The 19591-nt window shown below is 37.8% G+C and overlaps 1 protein-coding gene across 1 annotated transcript in view; it reads left to right on the top strand.

Moving 5' to 3' along the window:
• Window positions 1-7164: 7164 nt before the first annotated feature.
• The window catches only part of IQCM (IQ motif containing M), a 260288-nt gene continuing 247861 nt past the window's right edge, over window positions 7165-19591 (top strand). Inside the window, exon 1 of the mRNA XM_059923941.1 lies at window positions 7165-7201. The gene's annotated coding sequence lies outside the window, so the exon portion shown is untranslated. The remainder of the gene's footprint in view (window positions 7202-19591) is intronic.

The following is a 19591-nucleotide window of genomic DNA, read 5'->3' as shown; positions in this document are numbered from 1 at the left end:
ACTGTTCTCTATAAGATGACTTGACTTTTCTAATAACTAGAGCTGCCAACCTGTTAAAAGGTGACCAGCTGCTGTAACTTATTTGTCATCTCACCATAAATGACTCTGGCCCTGGTCAAAGCACTAAAAACTAAGCAGTGTTATAATTTGGTTTTCTCTGATTCAGAACTGGTGGTTCATTGTTGATGATTGTTCTTACCCTGACACACATTATATGAAATGACTCTAAGTTTTAATTACTATATTGATTACAACGTACTAGCCATCAGTGATCACACCATATAGCACATTCAGTCTAGTGTAAAGGGGGCTTAGGATGCTTTATTATATTTTCTTCTAATTAACTGTTTTTATTATTGGAATTAAGGGAAGGAGATTGGAGTCTTGGATCATCTAAATCAGAGATCCATGTAAAAGTGATTTAAATTGGTGTTAGTAAGTTGTATATCATTTTGTGGTCGGAAGCACATTTATTCATCTCATTCTATTTTACTGTATTGCAAACACCCTGGTTTTTCCTCCCCCTGCTGCAGTGAAGGCTCTGCAGGGTTTCTCCAAATCCTAGCCAGGAGTTAGAAGAGTGACCAAGAGTGAAGGTTCCAGAGGAGAAAATGAATGTCAGGGTATGGATATGAGAGGATCCATTTACAGAGACAAGATTGAACAAAAAATGGTCAGGCTCCCCTGATATTATGTGCATGGGGAGGGGGAGTGAGAGGATGTGGCTTGAAGTAGGGTGATTCCTCACTTTCTTCCTGCTCTCCTTTACCGCAGTCAGAACTACATTGATATCTGAGGCTCTCTTAGCCTCCTGCAAGTCTCTCAGCAGTTTTTTCTTCACCAGTGTTTCCCCCAGTAAATCTCTTGAATATTTAATCTTGCCTCGGCATGTACTTCTGAAGGTTTTGTCCACATGTGGGCCAGAGCACTTGCAGGTGACATTTATATCCCTGGAATCTATGGTGACAGGAACACTAATAGAAGTAGAAGTGGTAGAATTTGCATACAAAGCTCTAGGGGCTATTTGGTTGGCAATCTCTTCACATCTGGACATTTTTCTTACTCCTTCAAGCCTAAAACACTTGAACACAAATGGCTTTTAATTTATTGTTATTATATATTATGTTGGTTTCATTTATCCAAAACCAGGCTTCAAATCGTGCTCTGTAATACCTTCCTAACTAGGCACAAGTCCTTTATTTACCTCATTCTTTGAACTTTATATCTATTTACAGTCATTCACACGAATGCAGTTTTTGTTTTTGTTTTTGTTTCAGATTTTGTTTTATGTGAGACATGAGGGGTTGAAATGAATGGGTGATGCATGTGGTATGATGTTTGCCCCTATTTCATTGGGTTTGGGCTTTATAGTCAGGGAAGAGAGGTTCAGAAATTTTCAGAACTCTACAAGAGACTTTTTTTTTGAGGATTGGAGCATAAACAGAGCTGTTTGGGGATGCAGGTGACAAAATGTGACACAGAATTGAACAAGGTGGCATTCTCTTCTCTTCCACAAAAATCCCAGAATAAATCTGAGATCTCAAAGGTTGGAAGTTATTAGGAGACTCTGTAGGTTGGCTTTGTGGGTTGTGAAGTGCATATGGATGTCTGTGAGGTCCTGTACATTGTAAGAAAAAGCTGTGAGTGGAAAGAGAAGAGTGGTGGGCCATGAAACTTGGGTTTCCAGGTATGCTTTTACTGCAGGTCCTGAAAATATTGGGAGAAGGCCTAAACTTGGGACATTGTCAGTGTCTTTGTGAGAGAACTGGCACGTGGAATATGGATGAGGAGTTTCAGAGATCGTGTCTGGCTTGATGGATATCAGCGAATTGAGATAGAGCTGGATTTGGAGAGATTTTGTAGATGGCCTTCAAGCTTCTGGGAAGTAACTACTCATGAGGGAAGATTTTAAGTTTGCAGCCTTACTAGAATTTTCTAAGCATCGTAATTTCCCCATAATTATCCAAGATATATTAGGAAGATGGAGATACAGAGAGTGACTTTAATGTTCATATTTAGCCCTGAGGATTTCTAAAAAGACCAACCCTTTGTTGCTTGATGGAGGATGCATCATATCTTCAGGTATGAGAGCATTCCTAAAGCCCCCAGTAACTTTTCTTCATAAGTGTACAGTAATAATATCATTACTGTGGTGACTAATGGAATGTAGGCTTGTATTCTATTGTTTCAAACAATTCTCAGTTTTAATTTTTCATAGATAAATATCAACAAATATTACCCACATAAACAAAAGTCTTTGGGCTATGCAATAATTTTAAAGAGACCAAAAGTTTTGAGAACCACTGGGTTAGACATTACTGTTTCTTATAGTGATATGGACAGGCAAATTACTGCTCAGCTATACACGTGTTTTGCTGACAGCTAAAGGGGACCAAGAGCATTGAGATTTTGGGCCTGCCCAGTAAGGCAGTGGAATGCTACTTTTCTGTTACCACCCATCATAAAGACACTGCCCCAAACAAGACAAGACACATCAGGGTAAGTCACTAAAATGATTATTGCCAACTGTTGAATCCCTACTCCTGATTTTGGTTGATAGGAATCAGAGCCAGAGAAGAAGGCCCTTACCCAGGTAAGATTTGCTGGGCAGTACTCCTGACTCCATGGGAAAGGAGAGGACAGTGAGGTAGTGATTCAGGGGATGAAGATGGGACCATTGGCATCTCATGCTGGAAAGTTGGCCTGTGTATTTTTGCAAGTCTTATCCACTGTCTTTTGATTTTGAAGATACGTGAAGGACTTTTCACCTGTAGGAAAAGGAGCTACCACCAAATACAGAGGGAAATTCCTACTCTGAAGAGGACCTTGGGAAATGAATGGAATATTCTAGATGGGGGTGAAAGTAGAGAGATTGTGGGAAGAAACAGGGTAAGGTATAGATCTGTTTCCCATCTCATGTTATTCCTGGGGGGCTAGGTATGAAAGGCATACAGAGCAACATATTGATGGTGACTCTGTTTCTTAGGTCCCACCCTTGAAAAAGTACATGAGTATATCAACAGCTGAACCATTGTGTTCTCCCTCAGCCTCTACACAATAACTATTAGAAATGGCAGTGATCTTTATGAAGGAATATAAAGAGGTTTTCAGAGGGAGGGATATAGGGAACAACTTTCTTTCTTGACTTACTCTATCTTCCTTCCACCATTATGTGTATAGCAGAGATTCTGTTGTGAAATAATCTGAGATATTTTCCATTCCTCTTAATTCTTGCCATCTCTGCCTTTCATGCATTGAAGGGAGGCAGAAGTTAGCCAGCAATAACAATGAAAGATAATGATAACAATACACACTTACCCAGTGCTAATTTCTATATGCTGGACACTGGTCTAAGAACTTGACAGAAAGTCTCTTTGGTGAATATTTTACAGGCAGAACACCTCTTGATTTTTGGTTGTTGTTGTGTAATTTTTTTAAAAAATTTTATTTAAGAAAGGTGATGTTCTTGGGGAATCTTCCAATTTCATTTTGCACTTCTGATTTTAAATGTTAGAAATTAAATAGCATGAGCTGTTTCCCGTTTCCATTCTTTTATAGCACAGTCTCTGTGAGAGTCCTCCAGTTCCTGAACAGTGTGAGGCAGGCAGGTTGAACATGCACCAGCTCTGGAGGCAAAAATAAAAGCCCAGAACAGAAATCTCAAAGGGCTTAAAAGAGGGTACAGTGAAGAGGATCATATTAGTAAATATTCCTTGGTCTGTCTTCTATAAAATGCTTACAAATATAGATTCTACTGATGTCAGGTTTCATAACTGCATACAGTAGGACAAATTAAATCCTATCACATCTTTCTACACAACAAAAAATGGAAATTACGTAATTGGATTATTTACCTGTTCAAAGAATTAGTCAGTACCAGTGAGCTAGAGTCATATTGGAGAATAAACAGAAAAATAATCATGTCCAAACCTGAAGCGAAATGATAAGTATAAAAGCTGTTTGCAATATCAACCAGCAAATGCTTCAAAAGATCATTTGGAGGATTGAGAAGAAATACAAGCCTTTTAATAGACTTGTGTAAAGTCCTATTCATTAAAATGCAGCTGTGATTGTTTGGATCAACTCAGAGACAAGAAACTTAACACCCCTTTGAATTACTTATGACTTAGCTTTGTATTTGCTACACATGGTCCAGTCATAATGTAAACACGTTTAATTTAAATATACTTGGTGTCTCTGAAAAGGAGTAATTTTTTCTTTTTTTTTTAGTATGTGAATGATGACAGCGTGAAGAGCTACAGCATGATATCCTCTGAGTTATAGTTTAAAATAAATATGATCTTTCCTTTTTATGTACAAGGCATTCAAACTCACATAAATGCACATGAATCAGGGATGTATATAATTCAGAATTAGTAAATATGTCCATATATTTATTCTGCTTTCATGGTTCTCTTCAAAATAAGCTGCAATAGAATTCTAAAATCAGCTTTTGACATCATAGCATTATTTTAACTTGATAATTCAGATTGATTGGCACATATGACAAAACAATCCCACACCCTAGTTACATGCAAGGAGTAATCCTACATTTAGTAATTAATAATGTCTTTCCTTGATATTCTTTTCCTTAAGTAAACTGAGTTAGAAAATGAAACCTGGGATCTAGAAAATGTGCTTACCTAGAGGAGTAAAAGCATCTTAGATCTATAAAAGGTGTGATGGACATTTAACCCTGAGAGCATCAACTTACTGTGAGAGTGTAAGAATTGTTCCTGTAATCAACGTGGCACCCAAAGTTGTAAACATAAATATAACTGCAAACTCTCATGCACACACACTCTCCTGTTGGATAAATTTGTTCACAGTGTCATGTTATTATGCCTCATTTGATAGAGTTTAAACCTATGGTTCTTACACTGTGTACTGAGACACCCTGAAGTACTGGAATGAATCCACGAGGTTACTGAAGGATAGTTACAATATTCAAAGAAACACAGTGATACTTGTCATCTGTCAGAAATCATACAGACTATTAGCCTGAGGTAGCTCACAGTTTCAATATATGAGACAGTGCTACATTCCTTTTGGTGACACCATACCTTTGCAGAGCTGTGTTTTTGGTGGTTCCTTTGAGAAAAAATATAACAAGTAAAAATCCATATGCATCAGGAAAGGAAGGTGGTGGTGTGCAATCTGATTCTAAGACTGGAGAATCTTCTGTGCCCCAAAGCTCACGCATCCCAATAGTAAGTATTTGTTGCTATTTAAGAATAAAATAAAAATATTTTCTTTCCATTCGTGTTTTTTAGTTTTTCAAAGACTACTATTTTCTTAGTGTATAAATCCCTATTAAGTTGAATAGACCTAACTACTTAATAAACAAAACTGTTAGGTATTTCATTTGACCTATAGGTGCTATAAAAAGATTACTGGGATACTAAGGGTGCCATGAACAAAGAAAATTTGGATTATGCATTTATTTTCATAGTTAGAGCAAAAGTCATTTTGTGCTAAATTGAAATTTTAAGTACCATAAATATTTCATGAAAAATGCTCTTTGTGAATTAAAAGAAATTTTTGTTTCATGTCACCTTTTACATCCTGTTTGGGAATGTTCTCAAAAAATGGCAAAAGGTAAACATCGTGGCAAAGAGAATGTGAGGTGAATTCTCAGCCTTTTCTATTGATATTTTCTTCCTTCTACAAGTGGGCACCTGGCATTTACGGAGACTTAGGACATCCCAGCCCTAACCCCTGCAGGGCTAACACTTAATCAGGTTCTGGGACTGAGTTTATTGATGTGGGAATAGGAGGGCAATGGCAACGGCTGGGGGAAGAGTGGCAGGGAGTGACGAGGAAAGTGATATCAATTCCTCATGGAGATGAGGCTCAGGGTCTCACAAGAGGAGAGACTGGAGAGTGAGAGGACCTAAACTAATGGCCCAGCGTTCTCCAGCTGCCTGCGCCATGCTGTTTTCCTTTGCTGAAGCTCCTGAATGCCACCAAGCCTAGATAGCATACTCCCCTCCGCTCCCCCTGCCCCCCACCAACTCTGCAACACTGCAGGTCTGACTCCATTATTTTCTGACAGATTTTTCTCTCATTTCTGTTTTAACCCTAGACCAATAACAGATGGCATAGATCATGGTAGCCCCCAGAAGTCTGACAAATAAATAAATAAATAAGCTTTTAATATGCAAATCTCATTCTGTATTCCCAACTTTTTAAAACTCATTTTCAGGAGACAGCATCCTGCAGAAAGCCCCAGTTAAGATTGACACTCACATAGGAAGGGTTAGTGTCCTATGTAACTGGTTATTGTGGAGTCAGGATATAGTGATTGTGCAGAGGTGTGTTTGTAGCAGGTGGGGTGTGTGAGGTGGGATTGAGAACATGCCCTGAAAAGTTGGAACCTGGGGTACCTAGAGCAATGGGAAAGGGTGTCTGGCTTCTCCTGGGCTCCCAACTCCTTAACCATGGAAGAGTTGGTCAGTGAGGCAGAGAACAGAGCATCACAGAACTAGAAAGCACCAGGCTGTTACTTGCAACAGTTTCTTTGGTCATCTCTTCATGCATGACCCCAAGGGGTGCCCATGGGAGGTCAGAGTGGGGAAGCTGTCCTCCAGTGTGTAGGCAAAAGGGGGAACCCAGAGGTGGAGTTCTGACATTGAGGTGACGCATAGATCTGTGGTTCCTATTTCCAGCAGTTACCAAATTCTTCGCATCCATTTTCTAGTAGTCCTGGGCTATCAGATTAAGAGGCCGCAGGCCTACAAAGACTTCTGAGCTGACCAGGCTACCTCTGAAGTTTGTGAAGCTCTCTGTCCATCATCTTGGTGAACTACAGCTACATATGAGATTTGGCAATGGCCATTGCTGTGATCTGTAGCTGTGTCCCCCTTCGAAAGCAGAGGAAGGCCTCTTTGCCTTTGAGAAACACCATTCTGGGGCTTGACAAAGCTCCTGCAAACACGAGGCAGTGTCCTCAGGCGTTGTCAAGCCCCGGAAGCCTGGGCCGTGGGTGGAGGGTTAAGCCCTAGGCAGCTCTAACCACACATCGCTCCGCCGCCGCTGCAAGAAAGCGACCCACGCGGCAGAAGGGCCTGAGGAGTCGGGCGGAGGAGGGCGCGGGGGGAGGAGCCGTGCTGGGGGCGGGGCTTGGTCCCACCGGATGTTGAAGGCTCCCGGAAGCTGAGGAGGCGGGACGGGCGAGGAGACTGCGAGGGTGGGAAGACTGGTGAGCAGAGGGCGTGGGGTGGGGTCCGAGGAGTGTTGGGGGCGGGTGCGGTTGGGAGATTATGTTTTGGTTTTTCATACTCAGACTTTGTAGTGTACATATCTCTCAGGCAGTGTTTATGTGGGAAAAATTTATATTTACATTCACCAAGCTCCGTACATGTAAAAAAAACCGCAATGTGTAGAAAAAGCCTGGAGTTATTACAGAAGGGTGGAGAGTCAGAATTGCGAGCGGACTTCTCGCAAAGCCAAGATATTGGGCATCTTAAATGCTGTGGGCTCCAGGGTGGGCCTCACGGGCTCCTGCTCAGTGCCAGCTTCTCTCTGTCATTGTGTGCTGCTTCTGAACATGTTTCCACTATGCCTTTTAAAAAAAAAAAAAATTAATTAATTAATTTTGGCTGTGTCGGGTCTTCGTTTCTGTGCAAGGGCTTTCTCTAGTTGCGGCAAGCGGGGGCCACTCTTCATCGCGGTGCGCGGGCCTCTCACTGTCGCGGCCTCTCTTGTTGCGGAGCACAGGCTCCAGACGCGCAGGCTCAGTAGTCGTGGCTCACGGACCCAGTTGCTCCGCGGCACGCGGGATCCTCCCAGACCAGGGCTCGAACCCGTATCCCCTGCACTGGCAGGCAGATTCTCAACCACTGCGCCACCAGGGTAGCCCTCCACTCTGCTTTTTGTATTGAGGCCTTGTTTTGCTTAAAACTGAACAAGGAGAAAGTGTTGAAGAAAATAGTGACATAGCAGAGCAACCGAGAAAAGCAACTGAATGGAAAAGATGTTACTTCATATAAATCAACTGTTTTTAATAAACGTATTAATGATGTTTAGCGATGAGAAAGAGATATTTTGAACATCTAAATCCTAAAATGATACTTTAATAATTATAAATAGGCACAGTTTTACTGCTTTAGGTTTGTTTGTTTGTTTGTTTTTTTGGAAGGTGACAGCATTGTGCTGAAAGCCCCGGCCAGGACTGGCACACACATAGGAAGGGTTAGTGTTGTATGTAACGAGTTATTGTGGAGTCAGGATGTAGTGGTCATGTAGATGTGTGTAAGTAGTGGGTGGGGTGTGTGAGGTGGGGCACACACACATAAGGGATTTTCTTATTTAAAAATAATGCAGTCTGGTGAGCATTTGTGCATACAACATTCAGGTTTTAGGAGTGGACTACTGGTGTTAAGTAGGAGGTGCTTTTACTTATTTGTTTAATCCTTGACTACAGAGAGATTAATTAATTTTCCAAGCTAGCTAGTTAATGGTAGAGCCAGGATTTGAACCCAAGAAGCCTAGCTCCAGTGTTTGTGCTCTTAATCAGAACTCTGTATAGTCTCTCAAGAACACTTTCAAAATGGTCTTATTTTAACCCCCTAAAAGAGACAACAACCATGACAGTGGCTTTCAGCGGCAAGAACCCAGTATTTGAGGAAAAGCTTTTTTCCTTTCATCCCTATAGCATGTGCTTGTTCTCTCTCCTTCACTAGTCTCGTTCCCCCCCTGCCCCTTTCAAATCAAAACCCTTTAGGAGAAGAACTCCCCGAAAACCTTTGGGCATGTGAAAGCAGAGGGGACTTGTGCTCTGTTTCTTGATGCATGTTTATTGTCTTTTGTTTTTTCAGGGCAACAGATCCTTAGAAACAGTAAAGGTCTAGATAGTAAATATTTTAGGCTTTGCAGGCCATATGGTCTATGGGACAAAAGCTCAACTTTGCTGTTGAAGGGCAAAAACAGCCCTAGACAATGCATAAATAAATGGGTCATGGCTGTGTTCCAAGAAAACCATTTATAAAAACAGGTGGCTAGCTGGATTTGGCTTGTGGACCAGGCTGTAGTTTGCCAACTATTGGTCTAGACCTTTGAGTATTTCTATATCATTTTTCTGAGTAATAGTCAATGCACATTAAGTGCATGCTCCATGTTAGGCACTGGGCAAACATATGAACACGCAGATTCATTTGATACTCATACTAACTCTATGAAGCTAAGTATTTTTAAAATCCTGTTTTACCAACAAGGAAATCAAAATGTATAAAGTTACAGATGTCATAGGCAGAGCTGGGACTTCAGGGACTTTGCCCTTAAATACTACATTTTACTAATAGGTCAAAACAAGTTTACTTGTTTTGTAAGTATACCATTATTGTTTTATTTGGGTTTCGTGACTCGTTCTGATACACTTGGAAACTTCCCTGTTACTTTTTCAGTTATCCATATTGCCTTTTGAGATCAAGTCTTCAGTTTCCGCCTATTGGCTTGACATTTCTATCCTGCATCTTTAAATTTAAATAAAAATCCTGATTGCCCATTTTGCCCCTGATGCTTAGCATGTAGTCATTAATATTTATATAAGGCTTACAAAACCCTATTTGTTTATGGCTCTGAACATAAAAGATCTAATGATTTAGATGAAGAGCCATATCCAAGTACTTGGGGATAAGTGCTTTTGGAACCACTCAACAAAACTATAGTGGGAGATGCAGAGACAAGATCACTTCTTTCTGCAAAAAGGAGTGAAGACAAAAGAACATCCTGGGAACTTGAGGTTTTCTTTTTTTCTTTTCAAGTATGCACGTGCCAGCTGAGAAAGTTGGAACAGATGAAATAGAAGGGTATAATTCCAGGGGCATGACTGACATCCTTTGTGAGAATCTTTGGTCTTTTCTTTCACCAAAGCATAGTGGCCCTGGTGAATCTTAGTCACAATGATATCGTTAAGCAAACAAGCATTAGAAATTATCCGGAAATAATTTTTATTTGCAATAAGATATATATTCTTTTGAGTTAGTACTTTAACAAAAAAATTTGCAGTACAATATAAAATGTACCTAAAAGGAATAGTCATTCGACTTAAAGAATCTGCAGAATACTCATATAGAATATTAGAGTAAAACTGTTCCCATGGTAGCATTTTTTTTAACTGTAGGGAAGTTTAAAGACCTCAAGAAATACGATAAACCTTCATATTTTTGTGCCATTCTTGGTTGTAGCCTTCAGGTGGTATCTCTGTGAAAACAAACAAACAAAAACCAAAAGCCCAGAATATAGAACCCTGCTTAAGGTTCTGTGTTAGACCGGGACAGAGGTGCTGACTTAACCTATTTCTTGAATGTTTTTCTGCTTTTTATACAACTGGATTAGACAAATAGCTGATAGAGAAAAATAAGTCATTTTAGGCAGAAGTTTCTGGCTTTTTTTCTCCTGTTAATTTTTTTATTCAATCAGATAAATTATCAACATTATGGAAGTTTGTTGAGCATTGTAATCATTTCGGTTTTTGAATTTATACTGAAATTATATTACCCTATTTTTTTATAGCCTAAATATATTTCACTATAGAAATTGATATTAGCTAAAGAAGTTACTTTTGCCCACTTGTCATTAGATCACTAAAATGAATACAGTTCTTCTGTACATCAAAATTAAGAATCAGAGAATGTTAGAGATGAAAGGGACTTTAGAGATTATCCAGTGCAGGGTTTCACAGCCTCAGCACTATTGGAATTTTTTGGACTGGATAATTCTTTGTTGTTGGAGTGGGGTGGGTAGTCGTGTGCATCATGGGATGTTTACCAGTATCCCTAGTCTCTATCCACTAAATGCCAGTAGTATATACCTTCCCCCCCACCCCCTGACCCCGCTGGGTCCCAGCTGTGAGAATCAAAATTTCTTGGTTTTTGCCAGATGCTACATGGGGGGCAAAATCACCTTCAGTTGAAAACAACTGATCTAGTGCAACCCCTTCGTTGTAAAAGAATGTTAATGTCTTACGCATGTTTTCTGAATTAAGAGACTTTTCCTCCTTTACCTTGTCAGCATCATAGCTAGGTCTAGTATGCCAGAGGTAAGGGAAAACGAAGGATACAGTTATGGATATAATTTAAGGCCTGACCTTAAATAGAACTGACAGACACAAAATTTTTATTTAGTAAGCTTCTCCTTACTCTTATGATCCTTTTTATTATGTTCAGTTCTTTTTCTAAGACTTTCAGATTGTGCTGTAATCAGTGCTATGCAAAGTCACTCAACACATGTTTAATTCAGCTAACTTTTTTTTGGGGGGGGGGGCGTGGTGAGACTTTCTCAGTGAAGGAAGCAGTGTGTTGATTTACTTTCTAGTGCAAGTTCTATCTCCTCATCCTCCTTTAACAAAGAGTTCACAGACAAGTACCAATCGTGGTCCCCTGTTTGGTAGCACTAATATAGATGAGCAGGGCCTCTAAGGGAGTTCTCCATCCAGGCCTTCATTTCTTACCTTGGGGCTCTGTTCTCTGCTTGGCATATTCACAAAGCAAACCATATTATTAACTTCACTAAGTTCATTACATGCAAATAATTCTTTGTCAGTTCCCTTAAAATTTATATTTGCATCTTCACAAAAATGTTCTAGTAAGGGAGATGTTTTGAGACAGAAGAGTCTTTTGATGGCAACACGAATTCTATCAGACATTGACATATTCCGTATATATTTATGAAATAGAGAGAGAGAGAAAGATGGATGAGAAGGAGGTAGGCAGGCGAAAAGGGTGGGGATACTAGTAAGAGTGTTTAGGCAGAGAGAAGTGTGTGTGCAGACTCCAAGGCCAGAGGACCGTGGTGCCTTCCAGAATGGGAAGAAGTTTACTGAAGCTGAAGCTAGAGTTCAAGGGGAAATGAGGCATTGGCAGAAATGAGCAGAAGGCAGATGGTACAGTGCTTGTAAGGCAAATTATATAGTTTTGATTTCATTGCAAGGACATTGGAAAGCCAGGGATGATTTAACAGAGAATATCTACCAGAAGGCTATTTCCATGATCCGAGGGTTTCCAGTCTTTTCGTTACCTTTGTCATAGACTGGTCTTAAAAGTGACCCAGTAGAGAAGAAGTAAATCGTAATTAAAAAGATATGGAGGAAATGTCATTTTCTAAATGTATGAGTTTTTGTGGAATGACGCCAAGATGAACAGAGTGATCAACATCAGATCACAATTTTGCACAGATACAAAAGGATATTTAGTTCAGAACCTATCAACTAGGAAAAAGATCTAGGAAGATGACCAGATCTTTTAGGCAGAAGAGAAAAGAACAGTTTCTAAATTCAGCTTAGAGCGCTAGTGACCACAATAACTTCTATTAGCATTTGAATAAATAACTTTAGCCCTGACTAGAGCATGCACATTTGGAAAACAGTTACAGTTTTGGAGAAAGCTGCTGATGGTTCAATTTTTGTTCTGCTGATGGAACAATCTGTTCCTGTTATGGTGCCCTGTTACCTCGATGAAATAGAGAGATTGCAAGCTGTACATTTGGGAAAACAACAGAGTCAAGCTGTCCTGACTTTACTAGTTTAGCCTTTGAATTGTCAGCTTAGCTATAAACTGGGACATGTTTAACACAGGAGGAGGCCCATATTGCTACCCCCAAAATGTGGAATGCTTATTACTTTTCCCAGATTTAATTAAACATATGATTGTTCTATGCAACATGAAAAACTTGGGGGCGAGTAAATCAGAGGATGACTAAAATAAAACCACGGTGATCTTTGCTGTAAAACCAGAGTTTGTGTAACAGAGTGGGATCTTGCAGTAACTCCTGTCATTTTTCAACTTTTTTGAAGAGTAAGTCCTAATATTTGACTCCATCCTACTGTACGTCACATAGATGACCAAGACAATGAGGAAATTATTAATAGTAAATTCTAGTTAGTACTTTCCCCTGAAGCTGTTGGACATAATTCTTTTCATATCATGAGCGAATAAACAGGAACCTAGTATTTTACGATTGTAACCGATCAGACTTTGAAAAGCAGGAAGATTTTTATTGTAAGTTAGAAAAAATATTCTTTTCAGGATTGTTTTTGGACATGTATATGGTAAAAGTACTACTTAAAATGTTTTAAAATAAATGTTAAGTATTTGGCACAATATTTTGAGGAGCTTAGTTAAATGCAAAGGATTTCTGTGAGTTTTCACATTAAAATGTCAAATTCTTTTCAAATGAGGCTTTAGGGAAAATTATCTTGATTGTATTGGCTTTGGTTATAATTCCATTCATTCAATGTGCTTTATTCCTTGCCTTTTAAAATAACTAATTTTGATTCTGAGAAAATTAAGAATTCCAGTGTGATAAAGGCAATTTTTCTTTTATGCAAAAAATAGAAGTCTTAGTAATTTTCACTTTAGTTTTGCATTCCAGGTATGGGTTTGCATTCAAAACCTGTATATTTTGTTTTTCTTTTTTTGTGCCGGGGTTGGGGGGGGGGTGTTGGGAAGGCGTGGTTATTAACGCCGTTATTCGAACTTTCAGCAGCACTGTAGTTCTTTCTGCTTGATTCTTGAAAACAATAGGGAAAATTTCGGCAATTGGAACAGAATGAAGATATTGTAAGCATAAAAGTTGCAGGGTGAAAATATTATAATACCACACTTAAGAACTGTGTTAAAATAAGAGTGGAGGAATTGACCATGGTAGAGATGTGTCTTCCAAGACTGACAAATGGCTCGGAAGAGAAAACTGGGACTAAGAAAGACTTCTTTGATGGACAGTGAGTGTCTAGAACTCGCAGCCTTTTCCGAGGAAAGAGGAATAAGGGTTGTAAATGAAGGGGATTTGATTTACCAGTTCATGTTTATTCACTCTCACCTTCATATATGATCTCCATATGATATTAGCTGTTTGCATTTAGGAGGAAAATGTCTAATTATTACTTTTTTGGCTCCATCACGATGATGAACACTAAATATTAAGTAGTTTAGGCAAACTGATAGTAATTAGGGTATCCAGTAAGTAGTCTTCCCAAACTGAGATATTTTGGCAGTCTTCTTTAGATTTCTGTGATTGCAAAGAACTAGTAATATTGATTCTCAGTCTCTACCATTATTTAAAATTACCCATACAGTCAAATCTAAATACTTTAAAAAAATTCTTATTCTGCTTTTTTCTCCTTGGGTACTTATTATTTCCCACAATAAATATTTTAACATTTTTTTCTTCCTCATTCAGTTCTCTCCCAATTTCTCAAGCTTCTCACGTTTTTTAATGTGTAGTATGTGCAATGAGTGTGGAACTAGCTACCTCTGTAACTTGAGCATGACCTTTACCTTCTCCAGGCACTACTTTATTCATCTGGAAAATGAGGGGATGGACTAAAGCAGTGTGGCTCAGTGAGGATTGTCATAAATCGGGTTCTGTGGAAACAGACTCTGAGAGAGAGAACTGAGTGCAGAAGTTTTACTGGTATATATGTGTTCACAGGAGATAACTCCTGTGATGCAGTTAGGAAGACAAAATTGGGCAGAGGGAGAAGCTGACCTGAAGTTAGGATAGCAACTGAGGCCTCTCAGCCAGTCTTCAAGAAAACTATAGGGATACGAAGGCTTTGTTCTAAACTGAAGCAAAGGAGTCAGACCTTAGTATCCTTTATCAGCCAGACATCACTTAGGGGTTCCTCCTGGGAAGGAGAACAACTTTGAGCAAGGCAGTTCTGTGCAGCAGAGGCAATGCTCAATGAAGGACATAGCTGTGAAATACAAGCAAATGATATCCCCTGCAACTTGAGGGTGAGTGTGCTGGTCTTGAAGAGGAGATCTGTGCAGAGCACCAGTTTCTATTACTGGTGATTTTGTTGTTTCTGGATGAGAGTATAACCTGATGGAAGTTAAAAAGATCCAGCAAAAGAGTGAGTCTGTCGTGACTCAGATAATGTTGTGCTGAACCTAGTTGAGTATAAATAGTTCTGGGGAATTACTGGATCAAAGGGCATGAAGATTTTAAAGAGCATTGCCACGAATTGCCCTGTAGAGTGGTTGGGTCAATTTATATTCTCACTAGCAATCTAGCAATCATGTGAATTTACTTTTTCTTATTAACTTGAATCTTTGTAAAGTTTATTGATATTGTGGATGGAGTCCAGGAAAGTAGGGAAGGAGGTGAGGGTTGGGTACCACAAGCTATGCTGCTGTGCCTGTTTTTATCCAGGTTTCACTAATGCTTCCAAGCACTGCTCTGACAACATCAAGAAAGAGCCAGGCATAAAGGAGTGGGAGAATTGCTAGGCACTTTACTGTTGATGTTCAAGAAAAACCAGAACACTTAGAAGAGGTAAGGGATTTATAGGGAGGAGAATGGATATGTTTGAAATTTTTACTGCACAATTCAAACTCTCTTGATTGTAACCCTTTATTCCAACTTAACAGGTTTAGATTAGTTCAACTCTATTCTTTTAATCTCTATTAACAATTCAAAAGGAAATATCTGCTGTTAGCCTAGACTTGTTCTCAAGGGGCCAGCCAGTCCTGGTTTGGCAGCTTCTTTGGAGAAAGACTCAATGAGTGTGGAGACTAAAATAACAAACTTGTTTTGAGATAGAGTGCTTCCTGAACATGATTTGAGACTTTAAAAACTAATTGCAGAAGTAACCAGCTATCACTTATGAACAGAAGAAACTCTTGTCTTTCAATTTACACAGAATTCTTAATTTGGTCAACTTCAGGATTCTTTATTTCCCCCCGTTTATTTTCTTTTTCTGTAATTACAATTTACCCAGTAAATAGTCTGTCATCATGTTATAGTGTGTCAGTGGACATCATGACATTTTTCTGGATTGGTAGAAAATGAGCCAGCCAATCAACAGCATGTGTTGTATGCCAACACTGAATCACGCCCATTTCACTTTAAAAACAAATTGTCTTGTGAAGAGACATAATTTTACTTTGGAAAGGCTAAAATTATAAGGGCTGGTCAAGTATTCTGTATTAGCTGTGTCCTTTGATTTTATATGTTTAGAAGCAACTAATCAATTATCCTAAATATGAAAAAAATAATACTAGGAAGATTGGTGTATTTCGCCATAATAGCTAAAAACAGTATTCTATGAAAACAAATTGGTTTTCTGTTTATGGGTCTGTAAAATTAATGTTTATGTGTCTATTAAAAAGATGGATATTTTAATCTAGATTCTTTGATTGTAAGAAATTTAAATAATCATTAGAAGGGCAAAACACATTTATTAAGGAAAAATCAATAACTATAGAAACAAAAGGAAGGAAAAAAGTATTCATAGTCCAACCATTCATAGACAACCATGTTTATATATAAATATTTGTTTATATTTTTCTAAGTTCTTTTCTTTTCTTTTTTTTTGCTTATACCTTTCTAGACTTAAAAAATGCATTTAGTTTCATAAATTGCACCCCGGTATTAATAATTATTTTCTAGCCTACTTTAATCAAGTGGTAGTATGTCATGAAGAACTTTCTAAATATCAATTCACTTTATTTTTCTAAACAAATGAATAACATTTCCTAGTATGGAAGCACCATAATTTGACCAGTAAATTGAGGGACATCTACATTGTTTTAAATATGTTTTGTGCAGCATGGTGACTATAATTAACAATAGTGTATTATGTACTTGAAAGTTTTTAAGAGAGTAGGTCTTAAATGTTATCACCACATACACATAATAATTGTAATTATGTGAAGGGATAGGAGATGTTAACTAAGTTTATTGTGGTAATCACTTTGCAATACATACATATATCTAGTCATCAAGTACATATGTTATATGTCAGTATATGTACATATGCACATATGTCACATGTCAATAATATCTCAAAGGTGGGAAAAAATAAAAATGTAAAAAGTCATTGTTTTAAGTATTTCTTTCCAGGAATGCCTTTGTATATAATTCATTGAATGCTTGTTATAGATTAGTTCCTTAGAAACATTCCTAGAGGCAGAAGTGCCATGTTTGAAGGCAGGCATATTTTAGATTTGGTATAGATTGCTACATTCCTTTCCAGGAAAGTTGTACTGATTTACACTTCCATCAGCAGTGAATTGAGTCCCTAACTTAAATCCTCCCCACCCCCAAACACTGGGAATTAACAACCAATCATATTATTTTTTTTAATAGATGATTATCAGATTGTTGTTATAATTGTAATCTTTTAATCATTAGTGAGATTGAACATCTTTTTCTTGTAGCTATTGGTCATTTGCATTTCTTTTATGAATTTTTAAAATATCTTTTGATTTTTTAAAAACTGAGGTGTTCATCTTTTTAAGTTGTTTTAAAAGTACTCCCTATTGAATAAAAATATTAACCCATTGTCATGTATACTACAACTATTTTTCTCAATAATTTCTCTGTCTTTTAATTTTGTTTATGGTATATTTTCTTGAACAAAAGTTACAGCTTTTACATGTAAAATCTTTTAATATTTTCCTTTATGATTTCTTGGTTTCAGTTCATGCTTAGAAAGAACAATCTCAAGGTAAAAATATTTTAATTTTTAAAGTATGTTATTGGATCTTTATATATAAAACTTTATTGCTTTTGGAATTTATTTTTTGTGTGTTGTGGTGTGAGGGAGAATTTCTTTTGTCCTAAATAAAAGGTAATTGTCCCAATTATATTTATTTTATAATTCATTATTTCCCATTTATTTAAAAATTATCCTTTTATCTTCTACTTATCTTGCTATCTGTAGATGTATCTGAATTTTCTATTCTCCTCTTTTAATATGTGTTTATAATAGACTAAGGGAAGATTTAATAACTTCCTTCTCTTAGGAGAATGAGTCTAGTATTTCATCGTTAAGGATATTTGCTTTGGTCTATTTGAAAAGTATTTTGATCATGTTGAAGGAATTCCTTTTTATCCCTACTTTACTAAAAGCTTTAAAAAAATATATCATTGTGGGTGCCCATTGTTTTCAGATGCATTTTTCAGGATCTATTGGAATGATCCAATTTTTGCTCTCATTTTTTCCCTTACTGTAATTACTTCCATTAATAGATAGCCTAGCATTGAACCTGTCTTGCACTCTTTGTATAAAGACTACATGTTTTCATTGTTATTTTTAAGTAACACACTGGATATGAATTTTTAATATCTTACACAGGAGGCCTGCAATTATATTTCTAAGCAAAATTGACCCATTGTTTCCTGCTTATGTCATCTTTTTGTCAGGTATTGGTACCAAGTTTATGCTGGACTCAGAAAATAAATTTATGTAACTTTTTCTTCTTTTTTTTTTCCTATGCTCTGAAATTTTTGAGATAATATTTTAATTATATATTCCTTGAAATTTTGAAATAATTAATGTAGAAAGCACTAGATCTGGCAGTATTTTGAGGGTAGGTCTGTGACAACTTCCTAATTTTTTCCCCATGGTTTTAGTTTAGTTTTTCTCTCCTTTACATGGTTGATTTTAGTAGTATGTATTTTCCTGTAAGCATTATCCCTAGGTTTTCAGAATTTTTAGCCTCTTACACTCTTTTCAATTTCTTTGTGTTCCTGGTTCCTTCCCTTTTGGGACAGGACATAAGTTAGTAGATGAGAGCATGGCCTTTGGGGCCACACTCCCTGGATTTGAATCCTAGCTCCACTATTTACAAGTTGTGTGGCCTTAGGTAAATTACTTTATTTCTTCTGCCTCCCCACCTATAAAATGGAGAAAAAGGTGATTCCTACTCCATAAGGTTGTGGTTAAAATGAAATGAGACAATATTTATGAAAGGTGCTTAGAACAGTGACTGACATATATAAATATTCTATAAGTGTTTATATTATTATTATTATTACTTGTCCCTAATTTTGTGGATGTTCCTTTTCTCCCTTAAAATATTAGGCTGGCTGGTAGTTTATATATTCCATTTGTTTTGTCTTATTAGTGTCTCCCAATTTACCCTCTGCCCTGATTTCCTCTCTTTTTTTGTCATTTGCCATATATATTTCTATAAATTACCTCAAATGTAATAAAGCATTTGATAATAAATGCTTTAAAATACTTAAAAATTTGATAATAAATGCTTTATTGTATTTAAGGATATTTATAAAGTCATATAAGGTATATCTTTGCAGCAGGTATAAACAAACAAAATGTATACTTAGGAGATCATAGAAATGCCAGTATTCTCTTCCAGAATCACATATGCCAGCGTTCAGGCCCATCAGGGAGACCTCTGGCTGGGCAATTTCAAGGAGGTTGAGTTCTCCTTGACCTGACAAAGTTTATCCATCTCCTGTTGCTGCCAAGTCTGCTGCTTTTTTAGGTGCCATTCTGCTTAGTGGAGAGGCTCTCCAGGCCACTCAGTAGGAGGCCAAGGTGAGGCGAGGCCAAGGAAGTCTTCTGATGTCACTCATTTATGTGCATTCTTTCCACCTAGATTTTCTGCAGACTGAGAGACATCAGGCCTGGGCTCTGATGGCATTTGCAGTGCTCTTGAGGACAATTCATGGTCATCAGATCCATAAGAGTTCTGTGTCTGTATTCCTCCTTCAGTCACATATAGATTTTGTCACACCAGATTCCCTCATGGTTGTCCTAATAGAATTGCCTATCCAAGGACTTGCCAATCTTGAGAAGGTATTCCCTCTCTAGGAAAGACTCTACCTTACTGAGATAGAA

The sequence above is a fragment of the Balaenoptera ricei genome, chromosome 5 (genome assembly GCF_028023285.1).
Source record: "Balaenoptera ricei isolate mBalRic1 chromosome 5, mBalRic1.hap2, whole genome shotgun sequence".
In the NCBI taxonomy this organism is placed as follows: Eukaryota; Metazoa; Chordata; class Mammalia; order Artiodactyla; family Balaenopteridae; genus Balaenoptera; species Balaenoptera ricei.
Note: the sequence above shows the minus strand (reverse complement) of the source record. Positions and strands in the feature narration are given on the sequence as shown.